This window comes from Ursus maritimus, unplaced genomic scaffold, assembly GCF_017311325.1.
Source record: "Ursus maritimus isolate PB19 unplaced genomic scaffold, ASM1731132v1 scaffold_24, whole genome shotgun sequence".
Lineage (NCBI taxonomy): Eukaryota > Metazoa > Chordata > Mammalia > Carnivora > Ursidae > Ursus > Ursus maritimus.
This window is the reverse complement of record NW_024424897.1, coordinates 25,773,614-25,790,947: the sequence shown is the minus strand read 5'-3', so window position 1 is coordinate 25,790,947 and position 17,334 is coordinate 25,773,614. Positions and strand designations below refer to the sequence as shown.

The following is a 17,334-nucleotide window of genomic DNA, read 5'->3' as shown; positions in this document are numbered from 1 at the left end:
TACCCATTAAATATGATGTAGTTGTGGGGTTTTGTAGATGTTTTTTGAGGGAGTTCCTTTCTTTTCCTTGTTTGTAGAGTGTTTTCATTATGAAGAGATGCTGAATTTTGTCAAATGCTTTTTCTGTAATTATTCAGATAAGCCAGTGCTGTTCAGATATATTTTTAGGTCAGAGTGTGTATGTGTGTGTGTTTTTTTAACATCTGGAAATAATAAGACACAAGTCTAATTTTATGTCTCAAGTTTGAATAGTATAAAATTAGTTCTTAAAAAAGGCATATGTATGCACCTAAAAATTAAAACAATATGCAAAAAGCTAAAATAGCTCCTCTTTGGTAGGATGGTCCGGGAAGGCCACAGGGGACATAACATTTCAGTTATGAAATGAAGGGTGAGGATACCATCAAAGGAGAGTGTTCTAGACAAAAGAAATGGGGCTCTAAGGTAGGAAATGATTTAAAATTAGGAGTCAGCCAGTGTAGAGGAAAAGGAGGGGATGAGGTAGGAGAATCATGGAGGAGCTGCTCACTCACTGGGCCTCATTATGGGCTAAGGTAGAGTTTAGAAGTCTACACTTATGTTCTAGTAGGAAGCTATTGATGATCTTCAATCAAAGCAATAAAATGTATCTTTAATTCGTGCTAAAGTATTTGTAGTGAAATCTTATGATGCTGAGGGTTGTTACGGGAAAAGAGGAAGAATACAGACAAAACAGGATGCGCCATATGCTGATAATTGTTGAAATTAGGTGGTGTTATATATAGGGGTTTATTATGCTGGTCTCCATTATGCATGTTTGAAAATTCCCAATAACATTAAAAAACAAAACACAGAAAACAACTGAAAAGAAAAGAGTCGCCACTGTTTTGTTTTGTTTTTTCTTTTTTTTTTTCTCAAAGATTTTATTTATTCATTTGACAGAGAGACAGACAGCCAGCGAGAGAGGGAACACAAGCAGGGGGAGTGGGAGAGGAAGAAGCAGGCTCTCAGCAGAGGAGCCTGATGCGGGGCTCGATCCCAGAATGCCAGGATCACGCCCTGAGCCAGAGGCAGACACTTAACTACTGAGCCACCCAGGTGCCCCTGTTTTTTTTTTTCTTCTTCTTTTAAGATTTTATTTATTCATTTGAGAGAGAGAGAGAGAAAGCATGAGTTGAGGGAGGCGCAGAGAGAGGAGAGGGAGAATCAGACTGCCCACTGAGTGGGGAGCCCAGCAGTGGGGCTCCATCCTAGGACCTAATATCACAACCTGACCTGAGGTCAGATACTTAACTTACTGAGACCCAGGTGCCCCTCACTTTTTTTCTTTGTAAATAATTTTTAGATTTTCTTCAATACTATATACTTCTTTTCAGGATAACATATTCTGATTTTTCTTAGTAATAGAAAAATATTTTTATAACAGAGTCAAGTGTTGAAATAAACCACAGTGTCAAGATCTGTAAATTAAAGTCAGAAATGTAAAATATTGATCATGTAACAAAACTAGTAAAGCATTATTTGGCTGTTCTGGCAAACTTTAGAGGGCTACACCTTTTCAGGTTTTGTCAGTGTGGTAATCAATTCCTGCTTGATAGCTTCTGTCATAGGCCAATGAGTTTTGGTTCTTTCTTGTTTTGGGGAGTAAGACAGTAAAAAATGAATGTTCTCTGTGTGCTGTGGTAGTCAGTCATAAGGACTAAAAGGAATGTGAAATATACAGATGCAACATTAGTATAGCTCATGTGGGATAAATGGTCGTGTTTGATTACATTTATACAATTATGGGTGACAGTTTGGGCAGTGAGTAAAATTCTTTTTATGTGTATGAGTAAAATTCACATATGTTGTACTTGTTTGGCTATTTTATCTAAAGGTTTTATTTGTTTTTATTTACTTTTCTTGTTAATAGATAAAATACATTTTCTTTGTGATAAACAAAACAGAACCAAAGCATTATAGAAATACTTCTAGAATCCTGCTTGTTTTCTTTTTTTTTTTTTTTAGATTTTATTTATTTATTTGACAGAGAGAGAGGCAGTGAGAGAGGGAACACAAGCAGGGGGAGTGGGAGAGGGAGAAGCAGGCTTCCCGCTGAGCAGGGAGCCTGATGTGGGGCTCGATCCCAGAACGCTGGGATCATGACCTGAGCCAAAGGCAGACGCTTAACAACTGAGCCACCCAGGCGCCCCTAGAATCCTGCCTGTTAAAGAAACTTCACTTAAAAAAAAATTTTTTTTAAAGATTTTATTTATTTATTTGAGAGGGAGAGGACAGAGGGAGAGTGAGAGGGTGAAGCTGACTCCCCGCTGAGCAGAGAGCCCGACTGAGCCACCCAGGTGCCCCTCACTTTTTTTTTTTTTAAGATTTTTTATTTTNTGTGGGGGGGGGGGTGCGGGGAGCAGTGGGGGGCCGGGAAGCAGCAGGAGGAGAGGGAGAAATAGACTTTCTGCTGAGCTGAGCCGGAGCCCGACCCATGGGGTCAATCCCAGGACCCTGAGATCATGACCTGATCCGAAGTCAGATGCTTAGCTGACTGAGCCACTCAAGCGTCCTTCCCTTTATCTTGCCAACATTTGACACACTCAGACTTTCTGGCTTTAGTTTCTAATCTTATATTTGTGAAACAACCTTAATTTGCTTTTCTCAGATCACTAGTGTGGTTGAGCATATTTTCTTATATTTACTGATGATATACTTGCCTTTTCTGTGAATTGCCTGTTCAGTTTCATTTACTCATAACTGGCAACCACCCACGTCTGTCTGGATAGATCTAAATTATTCTTTACAATGGCTTAATAATATTCCCTTTTATGATCGTCAGTGGCTGTACAGAGCACTGGGGGAAAAGGACTGGGGAACCTGTACCTAATTATTTTTAGAAATTTTAATTCCAGTACAGTAAACATAAAAAGATGGAATGCTTCACAAATTTATGTGTCATTCTCGCGCAGGGGCCATGCTAATCTTCTCTGTATCATTCCAATTTTAGTATATGTGCTGCTGAAGCTAACATGGGAATCTGTACTTCAAATTAGACCTAAGAGATGTATCATCCAAATGCAACATAGGGACTTTGTTTGCATCCTGGCTATAAACATTTATGAGATAGCCAGGAAAATCTGAATGGTGATGGAATATTCCCTATTATTTCATTAAGGTTTGGGAAATGGTGCTATTCTCTAACTCAATTATTCCTTCAGCATTATTTACCTAATTTTCTTATAAAAGAGAACTTCTCCCTCATCAACTGTCTGATTACCCTAAGGTATAGTTTGTACAACAAAGATAGGTGCTATGTTCTTTAGTTCATACTTTTATAATTTCCAAGAGCTCTTCCTTCTTCTTGCTCTTCCCCTACCCCCACCGCTTTCTAAAAATAGCATACTGTTCCGGTTTCATGGATGTAATGACTTTTCTTTGGTCTTTGAATATATTAATTATAGTTTTCATTTGTTCCTGTTTTGTCTGTTCCCTCAGAGTCCCATTTTTTTTCTGGTAGTTTGGTCGTTCTTTTGCAGGTTGGAGCTTCAAGTGCCTGATAACCCTTAATTATCCCTTCATGTTTTAAGCATGAGGCACTAAAAAAAGGAGGGCCAGAAGCTTTGTGTGCCTGGAAGCAGTTTATTGCCAATTGGGAACCCAGATTTCAGTATCCAATGGTTTTTTTGCTTAGGGGCATTTGAGTTTTGCCAAGGAAAGCTAATGTCGTGGGGAGTGGAGTGGTAGATAAGCCTAGTCATTAGGAGAATCTGGGTGAGGGCTGGAATGGAAAGGGGGCTATCAGTGTTGCTTGCTACTTGGTATATAGATTTTCACTTAATTCATTTCTTTTTAGGGCACCTGGGTGGCTCAGTGGGTTAAGTGTCTACCTTCGGCTCAGGTCATGATCTTGGGGTACTGGGATCGAGTCCCGAGTTGGGCTTCCTGACTGACAGGGAGCCTGCTTCTCCCTCTGCCTGCAGCTCCTCCTGCTTGTGCACTCTCTCTCTGTGTCAAATAAATAAATAAAATTTTTAAAAAATTCATTTCATTTGGCACCTATTTGTTAGTGGTATTCCCTTGTCTAGAATCTCTCTGATTGAGGGGTGCCTGGTGGCTTAGTTGGTTAAGCATCTGCCTTCGGCTCAGATCATGATCTCAGGGTCCTGGGATGGTGCCCCTAGACCGGGGGTTAGGGGGGTGTCCCTGCTCAGTGGGGTGTCTGCTTCTTCTCCCTCTGCCCCTCCCTTATGCTCTTGTGCTCTCATGCTCACCCTCTCTCTCAAATGAATTAATAAAATCTTTAAAAAATACAGAATCTCTCTTACTGAGTTTATTCAGAAAACAAATTTCCTATCTTCTATGTGGGTAGACAGGAGGGCCACCTGGCTGCTCTGGGGATGTATCAGGGATGTTACTAACTTTTACTAGTGCAACCAACTGGGCCACCTGTATGCCCTGCTGCTGCCACTTTTTTTTTTTTGGGACGTAATCTCTATGCCCAATGTGGGACTTAAACTCATGAGATCAAGTGCTTCATGCTCTACCAACTGAGCCAGCCAGGCACCCCTAGTTGGTTGTCTTAATCAGGATCAAATAAGATAGTTCACATATTTACATTGGTTAATGTCTCTTAAGTTTCTGTTAATCTCTAACAGTTTTCCATTTTTTCCCCCCTTTCTATTGAGTTTTGAAGAAACTGGACCATTTGTATTTGACAATTTTCCACATTTTGGATTGGAGGGGGGAATCATATCCTTTGGGTATTGTTTAATATGGTCTGTCGTCTTGGGGTGCCTGGCTGGCTCAGTTGGAAAAGCATGCGACTTTTGATCTTGGGGTCATGTGTTTGAAATCCACTCTGGGTATAGAGATTACTTAAATAAATAAATTAAAAACTTAAAAAAATATGGTCTTTCATTTCTTAAAGTTATTACTTTGAAAAACAATTACATTTAATGGAACTAAAGTGAATTTGATGATAATTACTTAATATAATGCAATATTTTCCTTTCCCTACTCTGCAGAGTAAATGTGGGGATACTTAGCGTTAATAAGTCAGCCTTTTATTTGGTGGTATTATTTTTTAGACAACTACTGTTGTCAAAGTTACTAATAAAGGGCTTTTCTTTTTTTGGCTCTTGCATCTTTACTCCCAATTAGGAACAGTCTCTAGGGACTTTTTTTTTTTTTTTTAAACTTCAGGCGCTTGCCTTTTCAAAGTATTCATTTGTTTTTCTCCAGAACAGTGGGGCAAAACAGCTCCTATAAGCCATCTGGACTTGAAACCATTTTGCTTCGTCACAAAGCTTATTCTTTTTAGATCCTGACATAAGTCTGTATTGTCTGCTGATTTTTTTTTTAAACAGTGTCTAGTTGCTCCCAGGAGAGTACTATCTAAAGTTATGTCAATGTTGTCGTTGGCTGATTAGTAATTGAGAGGGGAAAGGGATATCTAGTGAAGGGGGGTTTATCTTTATCATACATGCTAAAAAAGCCCATGCATGGGCTCTTACCCTTCCCACCCAACACTTTTTAAAAAAAAGATGTTGAGAGAGGAGACTTAAAGACAAAGGCATAGAGGGTTGGGGGGAGATGTGTACTCTACAGCGACATTCCTGAGAGATTTGACAAACTGCTTTGCAGGGGGGGGTAACCAGAATTTTCCAGGGGTTGAATGCTTTTGGAATTTGGAAAATCTGCCCCTCTCCTGCCTTGATTTTTGTTGTTGTTGTTTCAAGTTCTTGTATAAAGATTTTACTTATTTATTTGACAGAGGGAGTACAAGCAGGGGGAGTGAGAGGGAGAGGGAGAAGCAGACTCCCTGCTGAGCAGGTGGGACACCATCCCAGGACCCTGGGATCATGACCTGAGCCGAAGGCAGACGCTTAAACCGACTGAGCCACTCAGGCGCCTGTCAAATTTTTGTTTAAATTCTAATTAGTTAACATATAGTGTAATATTGTTTTCGGGAGTGCTGCCTTGAGTTTGATATTGCCCTAACCCCAGCATTTGCCAAATGTAGTGGAGGGTGGCCAATTTCATAAAGTTTGCCACTGAAAAGAAGTTAAATCACATTTAATCAGTTATGAATGCCCATAGGCTTCTTATGAGCTTTAATTTTCTTTTTTTCCCCTCCTTCAAAATGTCTCTGGCTAGGGTAATGCCTCAAGGCTTATTTACTTTGCATAAAAATACTGCATTATATGCAAATTTTGGTGATAAAAGAAATTTTAGTTGGGCTGGGAGGCTTTTTTTTTTTTTTTTTAGATTTTACTTTATTATTTATTTGACAGAGAGAGGGAACACAAGCAGGGGGAGTGGGAGAGGAAGAAGCAGGCCTCCCGCGGAAGAGCCCGACGTGGGGCTCAATTCCAGAACTCCAGGATCACGCCCTGAGCCGAAGGCAGCCGCTTAACGACTGAGCCACCCAGGCGCCCCCAGGGAACTTTTTTTTTAAAAGATTTTATTTGAGAGAGAGAGCACTAGCATGAGCACAAGCAGGGGGGAGGGGCAGAGGGAGAGAGAAAAGCAGACTCTCTGCTGAGCAGGGAGCCTGATGTGGGGCTCGATCCCGGGACCCTGAGAGCAGGACCTAAGCCAAAGGCAGACGCTTAACCAACTGAGCAATCCAGGCGCCCCAGGAAACTTAATTTTATCTACATTTCTTTTCCCTTCGTTCTCCACATCATCCCCAACCACCTCCCTTCTGGTAACCATCAGTTCATTCTCTGTAGTAACAAGTGTTTGTTGGTTTGCCTCTCTTTTCTTTTTCCCTTTGCTCATTATTCTGTTTCTTAAAATTCACATATGAGTAAAGTCATATGATCTTTGTCTTTCTCTGACTTACTTCGCTTAGCATTATATTCTCTGGTTCCATCCATCTTGTTGCATATGGCAAGAGTTCATTCTTTTTTATGGCTGAGTAATTTTCCATTGTATGTATGTATGTATACCACATCTTCTTTATCCATTCATCAATCAGTGAACACTTGGGCTATTTCCATAATTTGGCTGTTGTAGATACCTACCCCCTTTGTTTATCCCAGATAAGCAGTATCACCATCCCCACCATTGGTTAAACCGGAAATCTATCATTTTTCCTTCTTTCTTCTCCCTTATATGCATTCAGTCACCAATTCTGTGTATTTTATCTCCAATAAATTATCTTGAATTCATCCTCTCCATGCTCACTACCACTGCTTATAATCCTCTCTCATTTGGACTACTGTGGTGACCTTTGATCTCCCTTTACACACTCAGACTTCCCCAGCCCTCTCCATTGGATTTCCCATTTGATTTCAGACTGAGCTTTCCAAAGTGAGTGAACTTCAGCATCCCTGATAAGATCCAGTATCCTGCAAGGCCCTCTGTGATTTGGTCCTTGATTTTCCAGCCTCATCTCTGGCCATTCTCTCTCTCCCTTTCTTTTCTTTTTCTTTTCTCTTCTTTTCCTTTTCTTTAATTTTCTTTCCTTTCCTTTTCACTTCTCTTTTCTTCCTTCTTTCCTGTATTTCTTTTTTTAGATTTTTATTTATTTATTTGTCAGAGAGAGAGAGGGAGAAAGAGAGAGCAAAAGCAGGCAGAGGGAAAAGCAGGCTCCCTGCTGAACAAGGAGCCCGATGTAGGACTTGATCCTGGAACCCTGGGATCATGACCTGAGCTGAAGGTAGACGCTTAAATGACTGAGCTGTCCAGGTGTCCCTCTCTCACATTTTTCTCTAAGTTTGGCCATTTTGGTTGTCTTTGGTTTCTTCCAGCCCCTCTTTGCTTGATGAACTCAGGTCTCAGCTTAAATGTCTCATGAATGTCTTCCCATGGTTCTCATATCATTAGTTCTCTATTTTACACTTTTCTTTTTTTCTTTGTTTTTAATGTAATCTCATATCATTAGTTCTCTATTTTACACTTTTCTTTTTTTCTTTGTTTTTAATGTAATCTCTGTGCCAGCGTTGGGCTTGACCTCATGACCCCAATATCTAGAGTCACGTGCTCTATCGACTGAACCAGCCAGGTGCTTCCTATTTTACACTTTTCTGATAGCTTGTACCCTTTCTCCCTCTCTTTCTTTCTTTCTTTCTTTCTTTCTTTCTTTCTTTCTTTCTTTCTTTCTTTTTTTCTTTCTGATTTTATTTATTTATGTGTCAGAGACAGAGAGTGGGCACAAGCAGGGGGAGCAGCAAGCAGAGGGAGAAGCAGGCTCCCTACTCAGGACCCTGGGATCATGACCTGAGCTGAAGGCAGACGCTTCATCCAGGCATCCCTCTTGTACTATTTCTTGTGTCACACATGATTACAGTGTGGTTGCATTGTGTGTGAACTTGAACTGTGTGATTAAAAAAAAAAAAAGATTTTATGTGTTTGAGAGAGGGAGAGGGAGAGCATGCATGGGAGAAAGCGAGATTGGGGAGAAGAGAAGAGGGGGAGGGAAAGGGAGAGAGAAAGACTTCTGTGCTGATGGGAGAGCCTAATGCAGGGGTTGTGAGATCATGACCTGAGCCAAAACCAAGAGTCAGACGCTTAATGACCGAGCCACCCAGGTGCTCCAAACTGTGTGATTTTTTTCAAAGTCTCATTTCATATTTGGATTTTAAAATGTTAACTCCTTATTGTAGAAAGTCATGCAAGAATCATGTCATGTACAAGCCTGAGACTGAGTTGTAAACCAAGGTTGTGCTGTTGCATCCCATATTGGTGTCACTTGGGTAGTAACAGAAACAACTAGCCATCTCTTCATCAGCATCACCCTCAAATTAGGTGACTACTGAATTGTGTGAGATCTTCAAAAATTCAGCTTTTGTTAGTCATCTATGTTTAATGCCTGTTTTCTTTTGCTAAATTTCAAGCAATGGAACATAGGGACCAGGGCTGTCTTGTAACCTTCCCGGCATCTTAAAATACTTAGAACAATAAGAACTCAAGTTGTGTGTGGAGAGGATGGATGGATGAATGGAATCATATTTGCCCACTCAGTCCATTTGTGAATCAGAGGAGATATTCTCAACTTACTCTTTGGCTAATGGTTTATTCTTTACATCAGCTACTCAAATTTCAACCCTAAATTTGCTGGGCATGCCATGATCTTTATGCCTGCCTTTGCATACATTGTTACCTCTGCCTGGAATGGTTACCCCACTTCATCAGGTAAACTGTTCGTTTCAGAGTCAGCTGAAATTCAGGCCTTGCTCTCTCTCTCTCTCTTATTCTTTAATTAACATAAGCTCCACACACTCAACCTGGGGCTTGAACTCACTGCCCCATCAAGAGTCCCCCATCAATAAGTTACATGCTTTACCGACTGAGCAACCTAGGTGTCCCTGGGTTTCTCTCTCTCTCTCTCTTTTATAGTTCAATGTATCATTATTTTTTTTTTTAAATAGGCTCCAAGCCCAGCATGGAGCCCAGTGTGGGACTTGAACTCACGACTTTGAGATCAAGACCTGGGTTGAGATCAAGAGTCAGTTACTCAACCAACTGAACCACCCAGGAGCCCCTAAGTTACTGTATTTTAATAGCAAACTTACAGGAATAGTACAGAAGACAGACAACATTAAAAACAGGTACTTACATGTGGGACAACTCAGAAAAGTGTAGTGATTGGAATCTGTTATATGATAAAATGTTATAAACACCATTTAGTTGCTGTCAATAAGAAATTTACTTGTTTTAAAAATACCCAAATGCTGTCATTGTCCAGAAAAATTTAACAGGGTTCTTTATAATTGTTATAAAGTTGAACTGCTGAAATGTGTTCACTGAAACATTTCGACTTTGGGTTTTTCTTTTTAAAAGCAGATTTAGGAGGTCTCTGAGTGGCTCAGTTGATTAAGCATCTGCCTTTAGCTCAGTCATGATCCCAGGGTCCTGGGATCAAGCCCCATGTTTAGCTCCCTGCTCAGCAGGAAGTCTGCTTCTCTCCCTAAACCCCCCCCCCCCCCGCTTTCTGTCTGTCTCTCAAATAAATAAATAAATAAATAAATAAATAAACAAACTCTTTGGGGAAAAAAGCAGATTTGGTCACTTATTTCTCTATGTTTCATTTGCTCCTTATACTTGTTTCCATTATAGTACTTAGCATGTTACATTGTTAACTGTTTACTCCTTTTACTTGATGGCTGTCATGAAGTAACTGCTTGGATTGGATGGGTAGATAAAGGGTTTTAGTTTTATATTTAGTATGTTATTTAAGAGTAAATAACATTACTTAGTAGTTGTAATAAATATCTTTTTACTGCCAGCCGCTTATTCTGTACTCCTGCCAACATCTGGAGAATAGTTTTTATAAATAGGTGTGGGGCTTTATTTAAGTGTGACTTTTTTCTTTCTTTCTTTCTTTCTTTCTTTCTTTCTTTCTTTCTTTCTTTCTTTCTTTCTTAAAGATTTATTTATTATTCATTTGAGAGAGAGAGAATGAGAAGGGGGGTGGAAGGGCAGAGGGAGAGGGAGAAGCAGATTCCCTGCTGAGTTTGGGGCTCGATTCCAGGACCCCAAGATCATGACCTGAGCAGAAGGCGGACACTTAAAAGACTGAGCCACCCAGGGGCCCTGACTTTTTTTCTTTGATTAAAAAGTGACAGAATGGGATATATTCCTATTTTTATATTATCTCAGTTAGTGTGTGTAAAGTTGAAATTGCCGGAGTAGAAAATAGACATGTCTTTCTTTCCTTCTTTCTAAAGATTTATTTATTTATTTTAGAAAGTGAGAGAGTGTATGAGCAAGTGGGGTGGGGGAGGGGTAGAGGGAGAGAATCTCAAGCAGACTCCCTGCTGATGGTGGAGCCCAGGACCCTGAGCTCATAAATCAGGAGTTGGACCTTTAACCGACTGAGCCACCAAGGTGCCCCAAGAAGATGAAAACCAGAGCCATCATGTTTGTAGTATACAGAGCTAGTAATGAGGTNNNCAGTACTCACATGTGCTACTAACCAAAGATCTCTGAGCAGGGAAGGGAAGTGGAAAGCCTCTAGAAAGAATAACCCATGCTACCTATTCCCTCATTATCTTCTCTGTAGTGTGAGAGAGTTGGGTATAGGAAAAATAAATTCTCATTACCTCCCTTGTACTGAACCCCCAAGCCCCACCCAGAAAAAACTTTTCTACGAGGAGTCTAAATCTTTTTCTGGCAAGAGCCCCCTTTTGGCATCTAGTTGAGTTTCATGCCACCATCTTTATTTCTATTCCAGTTTTCTATTACGTGCCATATAGAGCTTAGGCCATTTTCTCACTTTTTTCTGTATTTATCAGTGTTGTGTTTCCTGAGCTACTCTGCCCTATAGCAACTTCTGTTCCCAGGGTTATCTCCATTATCAGGGATATTTCACAAAACAATGGCACCAAACTAGCCTATTTGACAGATCTCTTTGGGGGGTAACAATTTAGAAAATTTCAGTCATTTGTTAAACTTTCTTGATTACTCTGAAGGCCCTTAAGATGTGTTCATCCTTCCAGCTTTCAGTGCCCTTTTATGATCTATTAACATGCCTTATCAGAACTGAGGAGTATTTATTTTTGTTGTGTAATAGTCATTAGCATTTTAAATGAGGGTGGCAACTGTATGTTTCCAAACCAAGGTGTAATGCACATTTAAAACTGGGATTTTTGGAACACAGAGAATTTAAAAGATTATTTTAAGGGAAATCAGCATTTACTATTTTTATAAATGGGAGAAAATCATTCTGGATTTCTTGTAGACCTTGAAGATGCAGTGAATATGAATGCACAGTTTTGTGTTTCATGTATTTATCTTCTGGAAGAAAGGATCTATTTTCATAAGATTCTCAAAGGAATTCATGATTCCAAAAGTTTAATTTAAGATCCACTGTTTAGAATAAGAAAGGAAAAAAACATACACCATTATGAGAGATGGCAGTTTGTTTTAGAGTCTCTATGTTTATCTGTTTTAATTTGCTTGAGGGAAAGACCTGCCATTATGTATTTGCTTTGGAATATTTTCATTATTGCCAGTCCCTTCCTGTGAAGGGAAACTGCAGAAACAAGAGATTTCCATTTGCAGATAAATAGCGCTGCCAGTCCAAGAACTGTCACGTCATTTGGTGGTGGTGGTGGTGGGGGGAATCTCTTTCTTTAGCCATATTTACTTAAGGTGATAGAGTTATAAAGTCTCGGTAGTCATTATGAAATGTGAACAGGTCCGAAGCAGCAATCATCTAGGTAGGTCTGTGTGATGCTCTCCTGTGAAGTAAGCAGATAGTAGTGTAGCGACTGCTAAACTTATGGATTATTCATGCCCTTCTGTAGCCAAACTGGGTCGCTAAGAGACAAAGCGGACATGAAGCTGTGTGCTCATGATGATGTTTCTTCCGTCAGGAGTTCTGAATAGGCACAACAGTGGTAAAGTTGTTTTTTTCCAGCTTTTTTGAGAAATAATCGGTATGTAACATTGTGTAAGTTTGAAGTGTACAACGTAATGATGTGATACACGTACATATTGCAAAGTGACGACCACAGTAAGGTTAGTTAATATCATGTCACATAATTTCAGTTTTTATTTTTGTGGTGAGAACTTTAGAAATCTGTTATTTTAGCAACTTGCAAGTGTAAATAGTACAGTGGTATTATCTGTAGTCGTCATGCTGTGCACTGTATCCCCAGAGCTTACTCATAACTGAAGTTTGTGTCATTTGGCCACTTTTACCGTTTTCCCCTATCCCCACCCCCTGTGCCTGGTAATCTGTTAGTGGTAAAGTTTTTGTTAAAAGTTTAGTAGCAGATCATTTTAAGTATTACTTGGTAAACATCTGCTGTATGTTTTTTAAAACAGCATTTTATCCATAGCACAAAAGAAACCTAAAATTTCTGGTTACTTAACCCAGATATAGCAGTTCAGTTAGCCAAGGGAGCATCATTTTCAAAGCAGGCCACAGAATAATTACGGTTTCTTATTAATTCTTAGTCTTTTCTTATATCCCCTGGCAAAATGTTGAAGTAATTTATTCAGAGTTCATCACCAACATCCTGTTATATAGCTACTGCTTTTCTGTTCAACATAACCTTTATTTTATTTTTTTTAAGATTTATTTATTTTAGAGAAGAGAGTACAAGAGTGCAGTGGGGAGGGGCAGAGTCCCAAGCCGACTCTGCACTGAGCTTGGAGCCCCACGCTGGGCTGAATCTCATAATGCTGAGATCACGACCTGAGCCAAAACCCAGAGTTGGCCGTTCAGCTGACTGCCACTGAGGCACTCCTCAACATAACCTTTGTATTTTCTGCTTGCATTCAGTTTATAGACAGTGAACACCTTTGAAAGGCAGGGATCGTGTGATATTGTCATGTTTCATGTTCCCCATGTATAGTAAATAGTAGACATTTTTTGAATGAATGAATGGATGAATGAATGAATGAATGATTTGTCAAGTTTGCCTCTTTCTAAAAAATTTGCTTTAAAGATTTCATTTATTTATTTGAGAGAGAGAGAACACATGAGCTGGGTGGAGGGGCAGAGGGAGAGGGAGAAGCAGGCTCACTGACTGAGCCACCCCGGTGCGCTGTTTGTTGTTCTTGTTTTGAGTTTTATTAGGCTCCTTGTCCAAAGTGGGGCTTGAACTCCCGACCCTGAGATCAAGACCCTGAGATCGAGAGTCACGTGCTCTACCGACTGAGCCAGCCAGTCACCCCCAGTTTGCCTCTTTTGTATTTACTATAAGCTTTACTCCTTCTACTTACAGTTACCTTTAGATTAGTATTCTGGAAAAGTAAACAACGGCTGTTTGATGCTTCCCAGAAACCTCACAAATATGGAATATTTTCATAGAAAAGTATAGGACATGGATGCTAAATGTGGAGTTTGTGGACGGACTTGAGGGGTCTCTGAGTCTTTTTGAAAAATAGGCAGAATTCGGGTTGGGTGAGGGCATTTTTTCTGGGGAAACATGGTTCATGGATATATCAAATTACCCGATGGGTCTGTGGACCCTTGAATGATTAAGAACCAATGTTTCAGAGATTGTAGGTTTCAATCTTGCAAAGATAAGGAGAACGTTATCTAATAACACAAGGAAACCAAATGGCTCTTAAGGAAAAGTAGGTGACTATATTAGGGTGCTTTCAGTTTCTTCTGATAGAAATAATTTCAAACAAGCTTATATAAAATAGGAATATATTGGTTTATGTAACTGAAAAAAAAAAATAAAAACAACTCCAAAATGCTTGCTGCAAGAACTACTGAATCTAGAACTCAAATAGTACCTTTAATTAGGATTTTCTTCTTTCTCGCTCTTCGTTTTCCCTTATTTTGGCTTTATTTCTCAGACATGCTCTTTCCGTATGTTGGAAAAAGATGTCCATCTGCAGTTTAAGCCTGTTAAACTCTTAATGTGTGTGATTCCAGAGGAAGAGCGATAGTATTCTTTCTAGTAACTGGCTGATATCCCAGAGAAGAATGACCTGTCTGGATCAAGTCATATGCCCACCCCTAGGGAGATAGAGTTTTCACCAATGGAATTGTATGGACTAAATAGAATTAGCATGAAACTGGGGAGAAGTTCCAAAGGATGGCAGTGTGTGCAGACAAAAAGCTATGTCCACTGTAGTGACTGAAGAGTTTCAGGACAGATAAAGTAATGAACAAAAACATTTTATATTAATACATTTATATTAATATCTAAGTTTTTTTGTGAACTACTCATTTTTGTGTATGGGTTTCAGTTTTTTACTCTGAAAGTTTTTTTTCATTTGTTTATTCATTCATTTAACACATATTTGTGCCATCATCATTGCACTGAGACTACAGCAGCAAAGAAAACAAAAATCCTTTCCCGGGGCGCCTAGATGGCTTGGTCCGTTAGGTGCCCAACTCATGGTTTCAGTTCAGGTCAGGGTCTCAGGGTGGTGGGATGGAGCCCTATGTGCGGCTCCATGCCCCGCAGGGAGTGTGCTTAAGAGTCACTCTCTCCCTCTGCTCCTCCCCCTTGTGCTCTCTCCCTTTCTCTCTCTTTCTGAAATGAATAAATAAATCTTTTTTAAAAAGCCCTGCCTTCATGGAGTCTATATTCTAGTGAGGCACGGCAGATGATAAATAAAATAAATTGTTAAAATTTATAGAGTGTTAAGTGTGAGGAAGTTGTGGAGAGAAGAAAAGCAGGAAGGAAAGTAGGGAGTGGATATTGCAGTTTTAAATATCATCACAAGGAAAATCTTATTAAGAAGATGACATTTACAGGTGCCAGGGTGGCGTAGTCCATTAAGTGTCTGCCTTCGGCTCAGGTCTTTTTTTTTTTTTAAGATTTTATTTTATTTATTTATTTATTTATTTGTGTGTGTGTGTGTGTGTGTGTGTGTGTGAGAGAGAGAGAGAGAGAGAGAGAACGCGCGCGCGTGTGCGCACTCAAACGGGAAGAGGCAGAGGAAGAAGCCCTATGCAGGACTCGATCAAAGGACCCTGGGATCATGACCTGAGCAAAAGGCAGCTTAACCGATGAGCTGCCCAGGCGCCCTCAGCTCGTGCCTTGATCCCAGGTGTGAGCCCCACAACACAAAGGGCTCCCTGCTCAACAGGGAGTCTGCTTCTCCCTCTGCCCACCCCCCCCATGCTTGCATGTGCGAGTGCTCTCCTCTCTTTCTGAAATAAAACCATTTTTTTTTTTAAAGGTGACATTTGAACAAAGATGTTAAGGAGGTGATGAGGAGGCAATCCATTTGGATATCTGTAAAAGAGAATTCTAGGGTGTAGGAAGCAATTGCAAAGGTTTGGAGTGTGGAAGGAACTGCAGGGGAGCTTGAGTATGTGAGGGAGGTAGGGGGAAAGGGAAGAGTAGAAGAGGATGGTGTCAAATAGGAGTACAGTAGATTGTGTTGGTCCCGGAAGGCTCTAGTAAGGACTTCGGGAGAATGTAAGCGATCAGAGGATTTTGAGCAGTGGAGTGAATTTATCTGACTTTTTTTTTTTTTAAGATTTTATTTATTTATTTGACACAGAGAGAGACAGCCAGCGAGAGAGGGAACACAAGCAGGGGGAGTGGGAGAGGAAGAAGCAGGCTCCCAGCAGAGCAGGGAGCCTGATGTGGTGTTTGATCCCGGGACCCTGGGATCAGGCCCTGAGCCGAAGGCAGACGCTTAACGACTGAGCCACCCAGGCGCCCTCTGACTTACTTTTTTTTTTTTTTTAAGTATTTATTTAAGTAATCTCTACACCCAGCATTGGGCTTGAACTCATGATTCCAAGATCTAGAGTCTCTTGTTCTACTGACTGAGCTAGCCAGGTGCCCCATCTGACTTTTTAAAGGGTCACTCTAACTACCGTATTGAGAATGCATTATAGGGGGAAGGGTGGAAGTTAGGAGATTAGTTAGGGGGCTGTTGTTGTTGCATTAATCCAGGCAGTAGATAATGTTGGCACAGACCAGGATGGTGGTGGAGATGATGAAAAGTGGTTGGATCTGAAGGTAGATTTGCTAATAGATTGGATATGAGGTGTTAGAGAAAGAGAAGAATCAAAGCTGACTCAAGTTTTGAGCCTGAGCAACTGACCACAGTAATTAAATGAGCAAGGTAAGACCAGGAGGAGCAAGCTTTGACATGTGAAGGTTAAGATGCTTATTAGACATTCAAATCAGCAAAGTTGTCCAGTAGGCAGTTGGACATACAAATACGGAATTCAGGTCTAGGCTAGAGACTGGACTAGAAATTTGGAGGTTGTCAGCATATAGTTAGTATTTAAAGCCATTAAACTGGATGAGATCACCAGGGAATAAGAGTAAACAATGACGGGAGAAAATTGTCCAAGTACTGAGCTTGTGAATGTGAAGAAATTGGGGAGAAGAGGAAGAACCAGCAAAGAAGACTAAGAGGCAGCCAGTAACGTAGAATGAAAACAAAGTCCTGGAAGCCACATTAAAAAAAAAAAAAGTGTTTAAGGAGTGAGTGATCAGATGTCTGATGATGCTGATAGAATAATTAAGATGAGGACTGAGACTTAATGATTAGATTTAATAATAATCTTTTTTAAAAAATTTATTTATTTATTTATTTGACAGAGAGACAGCAGGAGAGGGAACATAAGCAGGGGGAGTGGGAGAGGAAGAAGCAGGATCCCTGCGGAGCAGGGAGCCCGATGTGGGGCTCGATCCCAGGACTCTGGGATCACACCCTGAGCTGAAGGCAGACACTTAATGACTGAGCCACCCAGGCGCCCCAGATTTAGTAATAATAATAATCTTCTTGACAAAAACAGTTTTAGTAAATTGAATTTGATTGGTGGAGTTACTTCTAGTAAGTGCTCTTTTTCTCAGGAAGTAGAACTCCATAGTTCAGGTAATCTAAAAGACTGTTTATTAACCAAATAATTGTTGAACAAATATTTATTGACACGTCATCCTTCTTTAGTTCTTCATTTGTTGTACATGTTCTGCATTA

At 40.2% G+C, this 17,334-nt stretch overlaps 1 protein-coding gene and 1 non-coding gene across 5 annotated transcripts in view; one reads left to right on the top strand and one right to left on the bottom strand.

Annotated features, from left to right (window-relative positions):
* SPAG9 (sperm associated antigen 9) overlaps nucleotides 1-17,334 on the top strand; it is a 135,411-nt gene that overhangs the window by 16,820 nt on the left and 101,257 nt on the right. The gene's annotated exons all lie outside the window — the stretch shown is intronic.
* Nucleotides 2,889-2,995, bottom strand: LOC121105107. The gene has a single exon (XR_005837537.1). It is a non-coding gene; the product is annotated as a U6 spliceosomal RNA (small nuclear RNA).